Consider the following 19,200-nt stretch of genomic DNA (forward strand, 5'->3'; position numbering starts at 1 on the left):
CCTAGGATTTGCAAAACTCCATTAGTATTAGACCGTAGGTGTTAGGGTCATGTAGAGACAATTAAGGCATAATTCTTGTTCCGGAGTTGCTACTGATTTAGCTACAGATAGGAAGCGTTTGCCTGTCTTTTATGTCTTTGACAGTTTTAAAGAGTAGATACCTTACATTCTATAGGATAAATCCCAGTATGGATCTGTCCCGACCCGCGGGATTAACGTGGAGTGTAGCCGGAGACGCCTGCAGAAATGAACAAGCAAGGGACACAAAGAACGACCAGCAAGACAGGATGTCTGATCAAGCTGGCGCAGTTTATTTGCAGCAGGCTTAATTTATACAAGTCAGCAAGGAAGGGGAGGGTCAGAAGATGATTGGTCACCAGGTGGTGCTAGCAGGAATGTGTACAAGGGTGATTGGGTCTTGGTGGGTACTGGCGGGAATAGTAAACCCGGAAAAGAAGCAGGAAATCCGCCATCTTGTGGGTGTGGGCCCTTTTGGTCTCCGGCATCTCCTCCTTTTCTATTCTTTTTAGGAGGGATTGGGACAGGAACTTGGAGCTTTTTATCTACTGGGTAGACGGTGCCTGTCTTAGGTTTAGAGGTTTTGTACCTGGCCTCTGTTTTTCAGGAGCTTGCCTCTTTTTGGAGTCGGCCTGATATCTTCAGGGGAGCTTGCCCTAATACTGGATCGGCCTACATAAATAGGAGCTTGCCCCAGTATTAGATCGGCCCCTGTTATTTTTATCAGAGGTCTTATGTCTGTCCTGTATTTCTGCAGGTACAACCTCTTAATTACCCGTCATGGGGGTATAGTCCTCTGTCGACCACTCCCTGTCTTAGGTTGGTATTTACCATTCAACCATATCTTACCCGTCACTGGCTACCATACTTGACTTTAGATCTTATGATTTACAAGTGGGGGGGCTGCCTGCAATTTCAAATAATGCAGGTCTCTTAAGGCTTGTTGGATGAGTTTCCACATGCTGCGAAGGACACAAGGCCCTAGTAACAGCAATAGAAGACATAAAATGCTTAGGGTTAAGAGAGGTATGACAGCGTGCCAGACACTATTCAGGGGTTCTCTGAACATGTCGAAAGACAGACATAACTTGAATATATATATAGGTTTTAAAAAACTGCTAGTTAAATTGCATATACACATTAACAATAGGAATATAGATACATAACAAAGGCAGACTTACAATTACTCGTTATATCTAATGAAATTAAAAAACTAGTTAGATAGCTTAGGCATTTGTAAAAACTTATTGACAATATGAGGGATATCATCTAATTGATTTTGAGTAGTTTGAGAAATTGAAACAGCACATTCTTGGAAACTGATCACATCTTACATGCTCTTTTAACATCAGACAGTCTAGAGCAGCACGATTCTGAAGCACTGCAGCTCGCAATTCTCTCAGCTTTTGGTTGAGTTCAGATAATACAGAAGCAGTCAAGTTTGTTGTTTTGCTATATGCACAGGCCAGCTTAGATATCTCTTTCTGCATTCTAATGACAAGTCCAGGAACTGGCAGGAGGAATGCAGCTGCAACTGCAACAGCGACAGGATCTCAAAGTTTCAAGTTTTCATCACAGTCAGATGGCAGAACTCAGAGAAGTCTCTTGTGCTTATATCCAGGTGGTCTATTAGAGCAGGAAGAATGCATTCCACATCACAAACACCTCGATAGTGTGGAGAAAGGGCTCGATATCTTTTGTTATTACGCAAAAATACCCAACTATTTGGAAGTCTATATCTAGAAGACCATTTTACATTGATTGAAGAATTATAATAAGAGGGCACATGAGTACAATTAATACATACACAATCAGTAATTATAGTAATACTAACAGTTAGATTTAATTGGGCATCAGGAGCGAGCACTTTAGGGGTAAGAGTGATGTTTATGTAACATGAAAGATTCAATAATAAAGTTTAGTATTATTCCTTTTGACAGTGCTTTCCAGGTAAATATATATCAGGTAAATAAGCCAAATTAGTCAAATATTTTCTTGATGAAGAGAAGAAATTCTACTGATATGTTCCAGGGGCCCTCTGGAAAATATCAGAGTTAATCGAGAGGTAAAAATACCTTTTTAAATTTTGGTTATGGGAAGCTGTCAAAAGTTTTTAAGGCACTTGCCTAAATAGAATTATAGTTATTAAATAACACTTATTATTTAACTGGAATGATAATAAGAAAGTTTAAAAGCGAATGCAGAAGGTTACATAGTTGTTAACAACACTTAGCTTAGTCTTTTTAATATTAAGATCTTATTTTCTTAAATAACTTGGCAAACTTTAAGAATTTTGGTTACCACAAAAATTCTCAGGCTGTTTGCAGATATATACATTGTTATAGATTAATACAGTATTATTATTAAAAGGTTTATTTGCTACACTTGTTTACTTATTTTTAGCAACTATGCTAAATTACTTATAAAACTTTCACCACACATCAAAGTCAAGCTTTTCTTTAAGTATTTTCTTGGAATATTTAACAGGTAACATCAACTTAAATGACTTTAAGTAAACTTTGGCAGCTAATAACTATAAAGACATGTCCATTTCAGTTAAGCTTAAATTAGCATTAATGCATAATATTTTTTAATTAGATTTTCTGGAAGTTTTAGAATGCCCAATTTTCACAAGCGCATGTTTTTAAATCAATTTTATTAATACCCTCCGGAGGTGGAAAATATATATATTTTTTTACACACTTAGTCACACAAACATACAGACCGAGACATAATGACTACAGTTAGTAACACTCTTCATACAAATACATATACACAGACAAACTGACATAAAGATTTGAGTTTCTAATACTCAATGGTCTTCTTTCTTCTTAGTTTATTTGATGAAAAGTACTTCAGTTTCCAAGAATACACTCTAAAGGCAAGCAGTTTACATAACTGGGTTAAGGTTTAGACAGCCCCAGACTAACAGGGCCGATGGAGGCTCTGAACTGATAGGGACTATGTGTGTCTAGGGGGCTGGAAATGAAATGCAAGTACAATTCTAGCTCCAGTCATTTAAAGCCAGGCTGTATTGCAGAAGATAAATTTCTTCTATCTCAGGGAGTTTAGTTTAAGACTTCTCAATTCTCAAAGACAGTGATGAACTTAATAAATAGAATAGATGTTCACTAAAACAATTCAGAAAACTAGCTCTACATTGTAGCAGTTCATGGAACTCTTGACTATCCTCTTCCCTTGTGGCAAAATATATTTAGCTGCATAACATTATATTGCATACTTCTTTCAGGGGCCAAGCCTCTCTAATCAGAGTTTGTACTGGGGCCAGGTTTGTGTGCAGAAGGTAAGATACTTCTTTTTAGAGTTTAGGGATCGAATTGCTCTCAGTTAGTTTTCCTAGTTTTTTCTGCCTGAGCTATTGTCATTCCTCAAGAGGCCCCTGCCTGTCTGATAAATCCAGGGACTGTGTGACTTTTCGCTACTAGAGCCCTGATCTGAGTCACAAGCTTGTTTGGCTTCCCTGGGGCTGCTGAGGAGGTTTTGGGATGTAAGTTATGTGAGTCAATTTGGAGAGCTCTTGATCTAAATCACGGACGGCCTGCAGGAGTTGAATTTGCTCTTTTCTGTTTTTGACCATGTGCCTGAGGACTGAGAGGTCATTTGTCATATGCAGACGCTCGCGGGAGAGAGTTGATGAGGCAGGGAACACTTGGTCAAGGACAGGGAAATGATAAGGTGGTGGTGGGAGGAAGGGAGGCAGGCTTACAGGTGGGCTTATAGTTGGAGGGCGGGACGTAGTGGCAGGGATGGGCGGGGCCGCATGAACAATAGCAGGGCTTTTTGATGGCCAGTCAGAATTATTATGGCACGCTGCCCCTTCCTCTAGCGTGGCCTCATCAGCGGGACTAAGGGGCTCATCAGGGTTTAAGTCGATGAGAATAGGGTAAATACTTGGGGGAGAAATAACAGGATCGGCAGAACTATCAAGGGGAGGGGACGGAGAAAGAGGCTCAATTGTTGGCAAGGGCGGGAGCTCGCTTGGGTCCTGGGAGGGGTTTGTAACAGGATCTGAAGGGTGTGTTTTAAAAGAAGGGGAAGCTGGCCGGGAGGTTTCGGAAGGGGGATGGGAGCGGGATTTTTGCTAGGGAGGTAGTAGCGGAGCCTTTAGGAGGGAGGTGCCACCAGGCTTTAAGGGCTGCGTTTTGGACTTGAGCTAAATGGCCTGGGGGGAAGGCTGCTTGGGCTTCATTTGTTTCATAGGGGCTTCGCCCAAGCAGTTTATCTCTTGTCCATGCGCGTGAAGTTTTACTTTCACTATTGCGCTGCGCAATCTCACAGCAATTTTCTACAAAGTCAGTGCGCCATAAAACATACTCTCCTCCTGACAAGGCGGCTCGAGCTAGGGAAAGCCAGTCATTAGGAGTCACTCAGGCTTTCAATTAAGGCTAATGTAAAAGGAGCTGTGGGGCCATAATTGGTAACAGCTGTTTTTAAGTCTTTTAAGTGTTTAAGGTTAAGGCGGCAGTATTTCTGGGCTTTAGCTGGTTTTTCTATACGATCACCAGACTCTTCCAACATTTATGATTGATAGTGCCTTCGAGGGGAAACCAGGGGCAAGTCTCATGAATAAAGGAAAAAAATACCTAAGGTCTTTTCTTTTAACCCTAATTCCTCGTGTCCTGAGGGACTCCTTGAGTCCAGTAAGGAAGACTTCATGGGAGTTCAGAGAGTTGCCCATCACTATGGCCGCAACCCTTGCACTGTAAAAATTTGAATCCTTTCCTCCAATTTAGCTGCAATTACATCAATGTCCTGAAACACTGGAGCCACTCTCGTCAGCTCTGACGAGCCCTTGTTTACGTAGGACAGTCGGCAGGTACAATCCGCCTGCTCGGACCCTCTAGGGCAGGGACTCTGGAGTCGGAGTCCCCTGGGTATGCCTTCGAGGTGGACGACCTTTAGCCCAAAGTAAACACAAGGTTTTCAGAGAGGAACGGCCAGTGAACAAAACAAGGAATAAATCGCGGCAGCAAACTGGAGGGAAGTGATAAGATCAAATGGACTGCTGAACACCCAAGAGGTTGTCTGAAATCTTGCTTGGGGGATTCGTCTACTCACCTCTCAAGGATCTGTATTACGGACGGGTGAGCCGCAGTGATCCTTCTCCATGCAGAGTCGACATCAGGTCAATACCCGTGCGGTGACTCAAATGAATGCCTGGCCAGGGCTTCCGAGCAGACGTTTCAGCAGGAGTCCCGGGGTGCCCCACGTTGGGCGCCAGTTGTCCCGACCCGCGGGATTAACGTGGAGTGTAGCCGGAGACGCCTGCAGAAATGAACAAGCAAGGGACACAAAGAACGACCAGCAAGACAGGATGTCTGATCAAGCTGGCGCAGTTTATTTGCAGCAGGCTTAATTTATACAAGTCAGCAAGGAAGGGGAGGGTCAGAAGATGATTGGTCACCAGGTGGTGCTAGCAGGAATGTGTACAAGGGTGATTGGGTCTTGGTGGGTACTGGCGGGAATAGTAAACCCGGAAAAGAAGCAGGAAATCCGCCATCTTGTGGGTGTGGGCCCTTTTGGTCTCCGGCATGGATCTATCTGGTATAGACTGCGGATATTCATTCATGGCAGGAATACCACAGATAATGGTGCTGCATTCTCAGTAATCACAGATGCTTCAATCCATCCCCAGTACTGGAGATGCTAACCTTGATCACCAGGTTGCTTTGGTATCTGCCAGATATGACCACCTAATTCATCAGTTTTCTCTTTGTAACTAATTAGTATTTTGTGGGGAGTTATTCCAAGATTACACTAGTATTGTTTCCCCCATGAAACTTCCACCTTTAGCATTCATTAATGGTTTCTGCCTAAATCAGTAGCCTCTCTGCTGTAGCCAAATAGTGTTTCTTTCTATTCATCATTCCTTCTACACTTGCTAGCTGGCAGTCTACCTTGATGAAGAGTTTTAATTCTATCAGCATGGACTCCTGGGTTCCTGTTTTTTTAATGAGTATAATCCATTACTTGTGACCTTGTGCATGTGCATTTTCAATTTTGTGGCAAGTGTGTCTTATGGATACTCGGAATTGAGATTTCTAGGTCAGAAGGGAAACATAGATTTAGTTCTGTTATATAGTGCCACATTCACACATCCCCCAATAATGGATGTATCAGTTTGCTTTCCAGTCAGCAATACATGATCTTGCTTGTTGGTCCATTGCCTTGCCAACAGAATGTGTTACTCTGATTTTTATTTATGCCTAGCTAATGGGTAAAAGTGAGATCTCAGGATAGTTTTGCAGTGCATTTCTCTTTTGATAAGATTGGATGTTTTTCCATATTTTCAAGAGCCAGTTTTATTTGTGAATTACTGGTATTGTGTCTTTTGCTCACTTTTCTTTTTAGGTTTTGGTATATTAAAGTTTACACATTCTTTATTTACTAGGAATAATAATAGCCCTTATCTGTATATACATTGCTTTTTTCCCCCCCTAGTCTGTCATTTTTTTCTGGTTATGGCATTTTTGCTTTTTACATCTGAAACTTCAGCCCTGGGATTTATTTTGGTGTAAGGAATGAGAAAAAAAAAAGTTGTCTCAACATTACTTGGACAATGTCTTTAAAATGAGCTTCATTACTGTTTAAAATGTGCATACAGCCTGTTTGCTTCTCTGTTCTGATTATTCTCCTTGGGATTATTGTCCATGGGTTGTGTACCTCTGGTGCAGGTCACATCTCCAGCACAGCATTATTGACCTTGTGGGCTGGGTTGGGTAAGTCTTTGTTGTCAGGGGTGCTTTATACGGTGTTTACCAGCATCCCTGGCCTCTTCCACTACTAGCTGCCGTTGGCACCCTCCCACTTGTGACAACCAAAAATGTTCCCAGGCATTGCTGTATGTCCCCTGGGGGTAAAACTGACTGTACTTGAGGACTACAACTAGGTAAAATAATTGTTTGCAGTTTTTGAGTAGTTATGTGTCAGGTACTGTTCTAGGTCCTTTATGTCTATTGCTAACCTAATCCTCCCCAAATCCATTGAGGTGGAGCCTTTTTACTATACCATTTAAGGAGTGATGAAGTTCAGGCACAGAGGGGTTAGATAACTTGCTCATTGTCAGGCAGCTAAATGGAATACAGATACGGAATTCAGACCAAGACAGTTTGATTCCAAACTCAGTACTCTGGATCACTGTTACAATGTTTCTCCATATTTCCTGGTAATATTTTCCTGGCGTTGAGTACAGTTCTCAGCCAGACTGTGCGGTGTGCTTAACTGCAGTTAAATGGTGTAAGTTTCTCTGGTTTAAAGCGCTGTACATCAGACATCTTAGAGACAATAGTTATAAATCCTACTTTTTTAAGCCATTGCTTTTTACATAAGGAACTACTTTTTTATTGGAAATATAGTTGATATGCAATATTATATTGATTTCAGATGTACAGCATAGTGATTCAGTAATTACAAACATTACTAAGTGCTCATTAGGTAAGTGTAGTCTCCCCCTCATGACTATACCAAGATATTACTCTATTACTGGCTATATTCTCTATGTTGCACTCCCATTCCTATGACTAAGTTATTTTATACTTTGAGGTTTGTACTTCTCTATCACCTTCACCTATTTCATCTATCCCCCCAACACCTCCCCTGTGGTAACCAACAGTCTGTTGTCAATATTTATGGGTCTATTTCTTTCTGTTTGTTTTGTTTTTTGGGTTCTACATTTAAGTGAAATCATGTGGCATTTGTCTTTCTCTGACTTATTTTGCTTATCATGATACCCTTTAGGTCTATCCACGTTGTCACAAATGTCAGAATGTCCTACTTTTGTATGGCTGAATAATACTGTGTATATGTACAACATCATCTTTATCCATTCATTTCTTGGTAGATAACTTTGTTGCTTCTGTATCTTGCCTACTGTAAATATTGTGCAGTAAACATAGCTGTAATATATCTTTTCGAATTAGTGATCTTGTTGTCTTTGGGTTAATTCCCAGAAGTGGAGTTGCTGAGTCATATGGTATTTCTGTTTTTAGTTTTTTGAGGAACTTTGATATTGTTTTCCACAGTGGCTGCAGCATTTACATTCCCAGCAACAGTGTAGGAGGGTTTCCTTTTCTCTACATCCTCACTAGCACTATCATTCATGTCTTTTGGGCAGTGGCCATTCTGACTGGCATGAGTTGGTACCTCATTGTGACTTTGATCTGCGTCCCCACTGATGAGTGATGTTGAGCGTCCTTTCATGCATCTGTTGGCCATCTGTATGTCTTCTTTGCAAAAATGTCTATTCAGGTCCTCTGCCAATTTTTGAATTGGGTTGTTTGGGTTTTTTTGGTGTTGAGTTGTGTGAGTTCTTTGGATATTCAGGATATTAGCCCCTTCTTGGCTATATCGCTCCCATATTCTCCCATATATTCCGCACATATATTCTCCCATACAGTAGGTTGCCTTTTTGTTTTGTTGGTTTCCTTTGCTGGGCAGTTTTCAGTTTGATGTAGTCCCACTTGTTTATTTTTGCTTTTATTTTTCTCGTCTGAGGAGATGTATCCAGAAAAAAAATTACTCATGCTGATGTTCACAAGATTCTTGCTGGTGTTTTCTTCTAAGAGTTTTATCATGTCATGTCTTACGTATAGGTCTTTAATCCATTGCTAGTTTACTTTTGTGTATGACATAAGACAGTGATCTTGCATGTAGCTGTCCAGTTTTCCTAACACCATTTATTGAAAAGACTGTCCAGTCCCCATTGTATATTCTTGCCCCCTTTGTCATGTATTAATTGACCATATATGTGTGGGTTTATTTCTGGTCACTAATTCTGTTCCATTGATCTATATATCTATTCTTGTGCGATTACCATACAGTTTTAATCACTGTTGTAACCACTTTTTATGCCTTTTTTTTAATAAACCTATTTTCATTTAAAGAATTACATGTTCATAACAAAATTAAAAACAAAATTTAAGGAGAAATATGTCACTCATCAGTCAAACATAACTTTATTTCCTTTATTTATTCTTTTTAGTGTAGTAGTATTTTTTATTTCTGGTAATTGTAGCCATATTGATTTATCCCCTTGGTTTTTCGCTTAGAATTGAATCTTGGGAAGAGCGAAATGGAGGAAAGTGGTCAAATGATACAAACTTCCAGTTATAAAATAAATAAGGAATGGTTATATAATGTACAACATGATGAATATAGCTAACACTGTGTGCAATATAAAGAAAGTTAAGAGAGTAAATCCTAAGGGTTCTCCTCACAAGGAGAAGTTCTTTTTTCCTTTTTTATTCTTTTTATTGTATCTATTTATGAGAAGAGGGTTGTTAGGTGAACTTACTGTGATAGTCACGTCACTATATATGTAAATCAAGCCATCATTCTGTACACCTTCTACAGTGATGTATGTGAATTGTTTTTCAATCAAACTGGGGAAAAAATTTAACATTAAGTATATTACATAGGATTCACAGTATTTTTTTTGTAGATAATTATTTTTTATTGAAGGGTAGTTGACACACAGTATTATTTCAGGTGTACAACACAGTGATTCAACATTTATATACATGATAATTCTAGCTACCAGCTATCACCATACAAAGTTGTTACAATATTTTGACTATATTCCTTATGCTATACATTACATCCCGGTTACTTATTTATTTTACAATTGGAAGTCTGTCCTTTTTATTTATTTATTTACTTTTATTTTTTGTTATTTATTTATTTATTTATTTATTATTTTTTTAGAGGGCATCTCTCATATTTATTGACCAAATGGTTGTTAACAACAATAAAATTCTGTATAGGGCAGTCAATGCTCAATGCACAATCATTAATCCACCCCAAGCCTAATTCTCGTCAGTCTCCAATCTTCTGAAGCATAATGAACAAGTTCTTACATGGAGAACAAATTCTTACATAGTGAATAAGTTACATGGTGAACAGTACAAGGGCAGTCATCACAGAAACTTTTGGTTTTGATCATGCATTATGAACTATAAACAATCAGTTCAAATATGAATATTTGTTTGATTTTTATACTTGATTTATATGTGGATACATTTCTCTCTTTATTATTATTATTTTTAATAAAATGCTGAAGTGGTAGGTAGATGCAAGATAAAGGTAGAAAACATAGTTTAGTGTTGTAAGCGAGCAAATGTAGATGATCAGGTGTGTGCCTGTAGACTGTGTGTTAATCCAAGCTAGACAGGGGCAATAAAACCTCCACAGATGCAGAAGATTTCTCTCAGAACAGGGGGGGTGAGGTTCTAAGCCTCACTTCTGTTGATCCCCAATTTCTCACCTGATGTCCCCCCGGCGACTGTGCCTGTCTTAGGTTGTTCCTCCCTTAAGGAATCTTACCCGTCTCTGGCTAACCAGTCATCTTCCGGGGCCATACAGGGAGATGTAAAGTTGGTAAGTGAGAGAGAAGCCTTATTGTTTGAAAAGGTTAGCTTTTTACTTCTTTGAATATTTATGCCCTGTGTCTTCTATTCCCAGCATTTGTCTTGAGGTATCTTTACCACTTGGAGGAATTATGATACTCGGAAAATTCGACATTAGGCTCAAATTCTATTTAAGAGTTGTAATTAGGAAGGAAGAAGAAAAGCTATAGAAGTAGCAGACGGAAGAAAACATGGGAGGATTGATTATTTCTTTGACATATCTTCTTGTAGAGTAACTTAAGCATGTATAGGTTTTAAACTACTAATTAAATTGTGCACACACATTAACATAATAGGAGTACAGTTACATAACCAAAGCAGACCTATAATTACCAGCCATCTCCAGTGAAACCAAGAAAACCAGTTAGGCACCCTAGGCATTTGTGAAAACTTATCTATGATATGGTGGATATTGTCCAATGGAACTTGAACAGTCTGAGAGAAATCAGACATATTAAAACAACCCATTCCTGGGGACTGTTCATATCCCATATGTTCTTTTAACAGTAGATCGTCTGTAGTTGTAAAATTTTGGAGCACTACAATTTGCACTTCTCCTAATTCTTTGTTGAGTTCCAACAGTATAGATCCAGTCTAATTTGTTGTTTTACTGTATGCACAGGCCAGCTTAGATATCTCCTTCTTCATTCCCATGGCAAGTTCAGGAACCGGTAGGATGAGTGCACCTACAGCTGTAGCAGCGCCTGGATCTTTGTTGAGGTTTTCTGATGATCATCTTCTGGTATAAGTCTTCCAGAGAGTGCTGATGTTGGAAGTTCTTCTTCATATTGTATCTTAGTTCGTTTCCTGGGTAGCCAAATTAGGCTTTGATCCTCTGTATAAACACAAACAGACCCTTTGCCTACACTTTTATATGCCCTGTATACCCTTGTGTAGAACTCATTGAAGGTCACCACACAGGAACTGCTTTTTTTTTTTTAAGAGAAGGGAATATTATCAGAAAAATGTACCTCCATAGCCGATCTTTTGATACCCTTTAAGTGGTCAAAAATTAAGGGTATTTAAAGCATGCATTAATCGTTGATTTACACTTAGTTTTATCCTATCAGGGAGTAATCCCCCTTTTCTTTCTTTCTTTTTTTTTTGTTATCATTAATCTACACTTACATGATGAATATTATGTTTACTAGGCTCTCCCCTATACCAGGTACCCCCTATAAACCCCTTTACAGTGACTGTCCATCAGCATAGCAAAATGTTATAGAATCACTACTTGTCTTCTCTGTGTTGTACAGCCCACCCTCCCCTTTCTCCCACCCCGCCATGCATGCTAATCTTAATACCCCTCTTCTTCTCCACCCCCTTATCCCTCCCTACCCACCCATCCTTCCCAGTCCCTTTCCCTTTGGTACCTGTTAGTCCATTCTTGGGTTCTGTGATTCTCCTGCTGTTCTGTTCGTTCAGTTTTTCCTTTGTTTTTATACTACACGGATGAGTGAAATTACTTGGTATTTCTCTTTCTCCGCTTGGCTTATTTCACTGAGCATAATACCCTCCAACTCCATCCATGTTGCTGCAAATGGTAGGATTTGCCCTCTTCTTATGGCTGAGTAGTATTCCATTGTGTATATGTACCACATTTTCTTTATCCATTCATCTATCGATGGACATTTAGGTTGCTTTCAATTCTTGGCTATTGTAAATAGTGCTGCGATAAACATAGGGGTACATCTGTCTTTCTCAAACTTGATTGCTGCGTTCTTAGGGTAAATTCCTTGAAGTGGAATTCCTGGGTCAAATGGTAAGTCTGTTTTGAGCATTTTGATGAACCTCCATACTGCTTTCCACAATGGTTGAACTAATTTACATTTCCACCAACAGTGCATGAGGGTTCCCCTTTCTTCACAGCCTTGCCAACATTTGTTGTTGTTTGTCTTTTGGATGGCAGCTATCCTTACTGGTGTGAGGTGATACCTCATTGTAGTTTTAATTTGCATTTCTCTGATAATTAGCAATGTGGAGCATCTTTTCATGTGTTTGTTGACCATCTGTATTTATTTTTTGGAGAACTGTCTGTTCAGTTCTTCTGCCCATTTTTTAATTGGGTTATTTGTTTTTTGTTTGTTGAAGTGTGTGAGCTCTTTATATATTTTGGACGCCAAGCCTTTATCGGATCTGTCATTTACAAATATATTCTCCCATACTGTAGGGTTGGTTCCTTTTTGTTCTATTGATGGTGTCTTTTGCTGTACAGAAGCTTTTCAGCTTAATATAGTCCCACTTGTTCATTTTTGCTGTTGTTTTCCTTGCCCGGGGAGATAAGTTCAAGAAGAGGTCACTCATGTTTATGTCTAAGAGATTTTTGCCTATGTTTTTTTCCAAGAGTTTAATGGTTTCATGACTTACATTCAGGTCTTTGATCCATTTTGAGTTTACTTTTGTATATGGGGTTAGACTATGGTCCAGTTTCATTCTCCTACATGTAGCTGTCCAGTTTTGCCAGCACCATCTGTTGAAGAGACTGTCATTTCACCATTGTATGTCCATGGCTCCATTATCAAATATTAATTGACCATATATGTTTGGGTTAATGTCTGGGGTCTCTAGTCTGTTCCATTGGTCTGTGGCTCTGTTCTTGTGCCAGTACCAAATTGTCTTGATTACTATGGCTTTGTAGTAGAGCTTGTAGTTGGGGAGTGAGATCCCACCTACTTTATTCTTCTTTCTCAGGATTGCTTTGGCTATTCGGGGTCTTTGGTGTTTCCATATGAATTTTTGAATTATTTGTTCCAGTTCATTGAAGAATATTGCTGGTAGTTTCATAGGGATTGCATCAAATCTGTATATTGCTTTGGGCAGGATGGCCATTTTGACGATATTAATTCTTCCTAGCCACGAGCATGGGAAGAGTTTCCATTTGTTAGTGTCCCTTTTAATTTCTCTTAAGAGTGACTTGTAGTTTTCAGAGTATAAGTCTTTCACTTCTTTGGTTAGGTTTATTCCTAGGTATTTTATTCTTTTTGATGCTGTGAATGGAGTTGTTTTCCTGATTTCTCTTTCTGTTGGTTCATTGTTAGGGTATAGGAAAGCCACAGATTTCTGTGTGTTAATTTTGTATCCTGCAACTTTGCTGTATTCCGATATCAGTTCTAGTAGTTTTGGAGTGGAGTCTTTAGGGTTTTTTATGTACAGTATCATGTCATCTGCAAATAGTGACAGTTTAACTTCTTCTTTACCAATCTGGATTCCTTGTATTTCTTTGTTTTGTCTGATTGCCATGGCCAGGACCTCCAGTACTATGTTAAGTAACAGTGGGGAGAATGGGCATCCCTGTCTAGTTCCCGATCTCAGAGGAAAAGCTTTCAGCTTCTCGCTGTTCAATATAATGTTGGCTGTGGGTTTATCATAAATGGCCTTTATTATGTTGAAGTACTTGCCCTCTATTCCCATTTTGCTGAGAGTTTTTATCATGAATGGATGTTGAACTTTGTCAAATGCTTTTTCAGCGTCTATGGAGATGATCATGTGGTTTTTGTCTTTCATTTTGTTGATGTGGTGGATGATGTTGATGGACTTTCGAATGTTGTACCATCTTTGCATCCCTGTGATGAATCCCACTTGGTCATGGTGTACGATCCTTTTGATGTATTTTTGAATTCAGTTTGCTAATGTTTTGTTGAGTATTTTTGCATCTACGTTGATCAGGGATATTGGTCTGTAGTTTTCTTTTTTGGTGGGGTCTTTGCCTGGTTTTGGTATTAGCGTGATGTTAGCTTCGTAGAATGAGTTTGGGAGTATCCCCTCCTCTTCTATTTTTTTGAAAACTTTAAGGAGAATGGGTATTATGTCTTCCCTGTATGTCTGATAAAATTCCGAGGTGAATCCATTTGGCCCAGGGGTTTTGTTCTTAGGTAGTTTTTTGATTACCACTTCAATTTCGTTGCTGGTAATTGGTCTGTTTAGATTTTCTGTTTCTTTCTGGGTCAGTCTTGGAAGGTTGTATTTTTCTAGGAAGTTGTCCATTTCTCCTAGGTTTCCCAGCTTGTTAGCATATAGGTTTTCATGTTACTCTCCGATAATTCTTTGTATTTCTGTGGGGGTCCATCGTAATTTTTCCTTTTTCATTTCTGATCCTGTTGATTTGTGTTGACTCTCTTTTCCTCTTAATAAGTCTGGCTAGAGGCTTATCTATTTTGTTTATTTTCTTGAAGAACCAGCTCTTGGTTTCATTGATTTTTGCTATTGTTTTATTCTTCTCAATTTTATTTATTTCTTCTCTAATCTTTATTATGTCCCTCCTTCTGCTGACCTTAGGCCTCATTTGTTCTTCTTTTTCCAATTTCGATAAATGTTACATTAGACCATTCATTTGGGATTGTTCTTCCTTCTTTAAATATGCCTGGATTGCTATATACTTTACTCTTTAGACTGCTTTTGCTACATCCCACAGAAGCTGGGGCTTTGTATTGTTGTTGTCATTTGTTTCCATATATTGCTGGATCTCCATTTTGATTTGGTCTTTGATCCACTGATTATTTAGGAGCATGTTGTTAAGCCTCCATGTGTTTGTGAGCCCTTTTGCTTTCTTTGTACAGTTTATTTCTAGTTTTATGCCTTTGTGGTCTGAAAAGTTGGTTGGTAGGATTTCAATCTTTTGGAACTTACTGAGGCTCTTTTTGTGGCCTAGTGTGTGGTCTATTCTGGAGAATATTCCATGTGCACTTGAGAAGAATGTGTATCCTGTTGCTTTTGGATGTAGAGTTCTGTAGATGTCTATTAGGTCCATCTGTTCTAGTGTGTTGTTCAGTGCCTCTGTGTCCTTACTTATTTTCTGTCTGGTGGATCTGTACTTTGGAGTTAGTGGTGTGTTGATGTCTCCTAGAATGAATGCATTGCATTCTATTTCCTCTAGTTCTGTTAGTATTTGTTTCAGATATGTTGGTGCTCCTGTATTGTGTGCATATATATTTATAATGGTTATATCCTCCTGTTGGACTGAGCCCTTTATCTTTTGTTACTTTCTTTATTTTGAAGTCTGTTTTGTCTGATACCAGAATTGCAACACCTGCTTTCTTCTCTCTGTTGTTTGCATGAAATATCTTTTTCCATCCCTTGACTTTAAGTCTGTGCATGTCTTTGGGTTTGAGGTGAGTCTCTTGTAAGCAGCATATGGATGGATCTTGCTTTTTTATCCATTCTATCACTCTGTATCTTTTGATTGGTGCATTCAGTCCATTTACATTTAGGGTGATTATTGAAATGTATGTACTTATTGCCATTGCAGGCTTTAAATTTGTGGTTACCAAAGGTTCAGGGTTAGCTTCTTTACTATCTTACTGTCTAACTTAACTCGCTTGTTGAGCTATTATAAACACGGTCTGATGATTCTTTATTTCTCTCCCTTCTTATTCCTCCTCCTCCCTTCTTCATATGTTGGGTGTTTTGTTCTGTGCTCTTTTTAGGAGTGCTCCCATCTAGAGCAGTCCCTGTAGGATGCCCTGTAGAGGTGGTTTGTGGGAGGCAAATTCCCTCAACTTTTGCTTGTCTGGGAATTGTTTAATCCCTCCTTCATATTTAAATGATAATCGTGCTGTATACAGTAGTCTTGGTTCGAGGCCCTTCTGTTTCATTGCATTAAGTATATCATGCCATTCTCTTCTGGCCTGTAGGGTTTCTGTTGAGAAGTCTGATGATTAGCCTGATGGGTTTTCCTTTGTAGGTAACCTTTTTTTTCTCTCTGGCTGCCTTTAATACTTGGTCCTTGTCTTTGATCTTTGCCATTTTAATTATTATATGTCTTGGTGTTGCCCTCCTTGGATCCCTTGTCATGGGAGTTCTGTGTACCTCTGTGGTCTGAGAGGCCATTTCTTCCCCTAGTTTGGGGAAGTTTTCAGCAATTATTTCTTCAAAGACACTTTCTATCCCTTTTTCCCTCTCTTCTTCTGGTACCCCTATAATGGGGATATTGTTCCATTTTGATTGGTCACTCAGCTCTCTTAGAATTCTTTCATTCCTGGAGATCCTTTTATCTCTCTCCACATCAGCTTCTCTGCATTCCTGTTCTCTGTTTTCTAGTCCACTAATGGTCTCTTGCATCTCGACCATTCTGTTTTGAAGTCCTTCCAGAGCTTGTTTTATTTCTGTATTCTCCTTCCTTAGTTCTTGCATATTTCTCTGCAAGTCCATCAGTATGGGTATGACTTTTGTTTTGAATTCTTTTTCAGGAAGACTGGTTAAATCTATTTCCCCAGGTTCCTTCTCAGGGGAAGATGTAGCAGATGCTGAAGCTGTCTGGGTTAGTCTTGTCTGGATCATATTTTTTTGCCTTTTCATGTTGATAGGTGCTTTTGACTGTTAGCTGGGAGGGCCAAACTTTTCACTCGCTACTGGCCTTTCTTTACTGGGACAACTGCGACCCCTAGAGGCTTGTGTTGGGTAATTGCATGTAGACTGGGTCTTTGTGTCTTGCTCAGCCAGTATGGAGGAAGCACCCTGGAGGGGTAATGGACAGGGGGGCTGTTTGGCTATTTACCTCTGTGAGGGGTCTCAGAGCTGTTGCCCAGGGGGTTAGTGTGCCCAGTTTTCCCTGTAATTTCCAGCCACTGGGCTGTGACCTATGTTGTTTCCATCCAGCTGTAACATCCCTCTCCCTTTAAGACTTTCAAAAAGCACTCACTTTTCTTTGTTACAGGGGCATCAGCTTTGGAACCCACTCAGAGGTCTTGCTGCCCTGTTTCCCTAGTTTCCAGCCCTCCACGCATGCACTGTGTCTGCGCTCTGGTGCGGGTGGTTGGGGCTGGGTGTTTAGCTGTCCTGGGATCCCTCTCCCTCCCTGTGCTCCAATACCTCTCCACTCGCCGGGAGCTGGTGGGAGGCGTGCTCAGGTCCCTCCAGGCTGGGGGTTGTATCTTACCCCTTTCACCAGGCGCTGGGCTCTCGCACGTGTGGATGTAGTCTGGCTGTTGTCCTGTGTCTTCTGGTCTCTATTTTAGGATTAGTTGTATTTGTTGTATTTTCAAAAATATATATGTTTTTGGGAGGAGATTCCCACTGTCCTACTCATGCCGCCATGTTGGCTCCGCCCCGGATTCACAGTATTTTTAAGTGACTGATATTCCATTGATCATGTATACGGTAGTTTACTTCAAAATTCCTCTTGTGTTCATTTCTGTTCCAGCGTTTCAGGCTGCTTTCAAATATGCTTTAATGACCTTCTTTGTACATTGTTCCTTTTTCCATAGTTAGGGTTATTTAGCCCCATACCCTAAAAGTAGTCAGGGTCATTATCAAGAAACTACTGTGCTTTCTCTTCATCTCTGATTGTTAATACAATTACTTTGCATCTTTGGTATGTATAAGTGTATGTATTGGGCATTCTTAGATTCTCAGTAAGGCTTGTGGATTCTAAGGATAAAATTATCTTTGATTGCTGAGATCAGATGACATGAAAGTTGGGCTTCACCCTCTTCTTCTCTCTAGGATATTTTAGAAGAAAGTATGCCTCCTCCCAAGCTATCTTCTTACTGTGGATGGGTGATAGATCATGTCTTAGCCCATCAGCAAGAGAGCCCACTTCCCTCAAAAACTTCAACATCCTCTAGATCTACTTCAGACCTAGACCAGCCTTCATTTGTTCCCACATCTCCTGTCACAAGCCCTGCCTTCCCACCAGCCTCCTCAGCACCAAAAGGAACCAAGGGAAGGGTTTTAATGAGCTTAAGACAAAAGACTATGGTGGCTGTCTAAAGCTGAAGTGTTTAATACATCCTACAACAATTGAACTTACCCAGAGAAAAATAATGACTGCTGCTTCTTGTAGCTGTTTGTAGGGACAATGTTTACTACATCACCCAGTGTTCTTTTTATGGAGACCCAGAGAGAGAAATTCAAATTCCCCTCTGTTCTTAACACCAAGAATACTAATTAATTTTATGAGCAGTTGGATTGTTTTTTCTCATGAGCATTGCATCTGTTTGACTCATAAGGTCTCCCTTTTTGTGTTGGCTGCTGGAAGGCTTAGTGTAAAATTTATACCAGCTCTTGAATTTATTTAGCATTTGCTCTGCATGAATTTTTACCCTCTTTTGGCTCTTTTGTCCCCAACTTTGTTTCTCCTACTTAAAAAGAGTTAAATTGTTATTGGTGGTGTCCTTCCTATCTGGTGCTGAACAGAATTGCTGAGATCCTCTCCAGGTATACAATTCAGTCATTCTTGAGGTTAAATGAAGTTTTGGAGGGCTTTCTATAATGGATTATTGTATCATTTAGGAGTGGTGTTTAAGAAACAGAAAACCAATTTAAACCAGCTTGAGCAAAACAAGGGAGAGACAAAGGAATTAATTAAATAATTGATTATTAATTAATTTCTAAGTAGGCAGTCTAGGAGTGCATTTAGAATCAGTTAGGTGATCTGTTTTCTGCTTATTTCTGGTTCACATCATTTCTGGCATGATCCAGTAACCCAGACACAGGCCTTTGCTTCTCCATCTCTCGATTCTGCCTCACTCTTCCTGGTTTATTTTTCATGTAGACTCCATATGGCAAAATGGCTGTTAGTAGCTCTTGACACACATCTTCCTACGTTAACATCCCCAGATGAAGAGAAAGCCCTCTTGGAAGCTCCATCAGAAAAAGAGAGGTGGACTCTGCCCCAGCTTGGGTCATATGCCTCATTCCTGAAGCAGATACAGGGTGACAGAGTCCTTTGATCGTAGGCTGGTTGTATGATTACCCCTGAGGCTAGGAGTGCAGAAGAATTGGGGATGTGGGTTGGGGTTGCTCCATCCACATGACCTGG

The 19,200-nt window shown here is 39.8% G+C and overlaps 1 long non-coding RNA gene and 1 pseudogene across 1 annotated transcript; one reads left to right on the forward strand and one right to left on the reverse strand.

Moving 5' to 3' along the window:
* Nucleotides 1-19,200, forward strand: part of LOC118966908 (mRNA export factor GLE1-like) — a 49,642-nt pseudogene that overhangs the window by 573 nt on the left and 29,869 nt on the right.
* Nucleotides 291-5,572, reverse strand: LOC140847756 (uncharacterized). The gene is made up of 2 exons (XR_012127879.1): nt 5,098-5,572; nt 291-2,893 (listed from the first exon to the last, which is right to left on the reverse strand). It is a non-coding gene; the product is annotated as an uncharacterized lncRNA (long non-coding RNA).

Source organism: Manis javanica, chromosome 2 (genome assembly GCF_040802235.1).
Source record: "Manis javanica isolate MJ-LG chromosome 2, MJ_LKY, whole genome shotgun sequence".
Classification (NCBI taxonomy): Eukaryota; Metazoa; Chordata; class Mammalia; order Pholidota; family Manidae; genus Manis; species Manis javanica.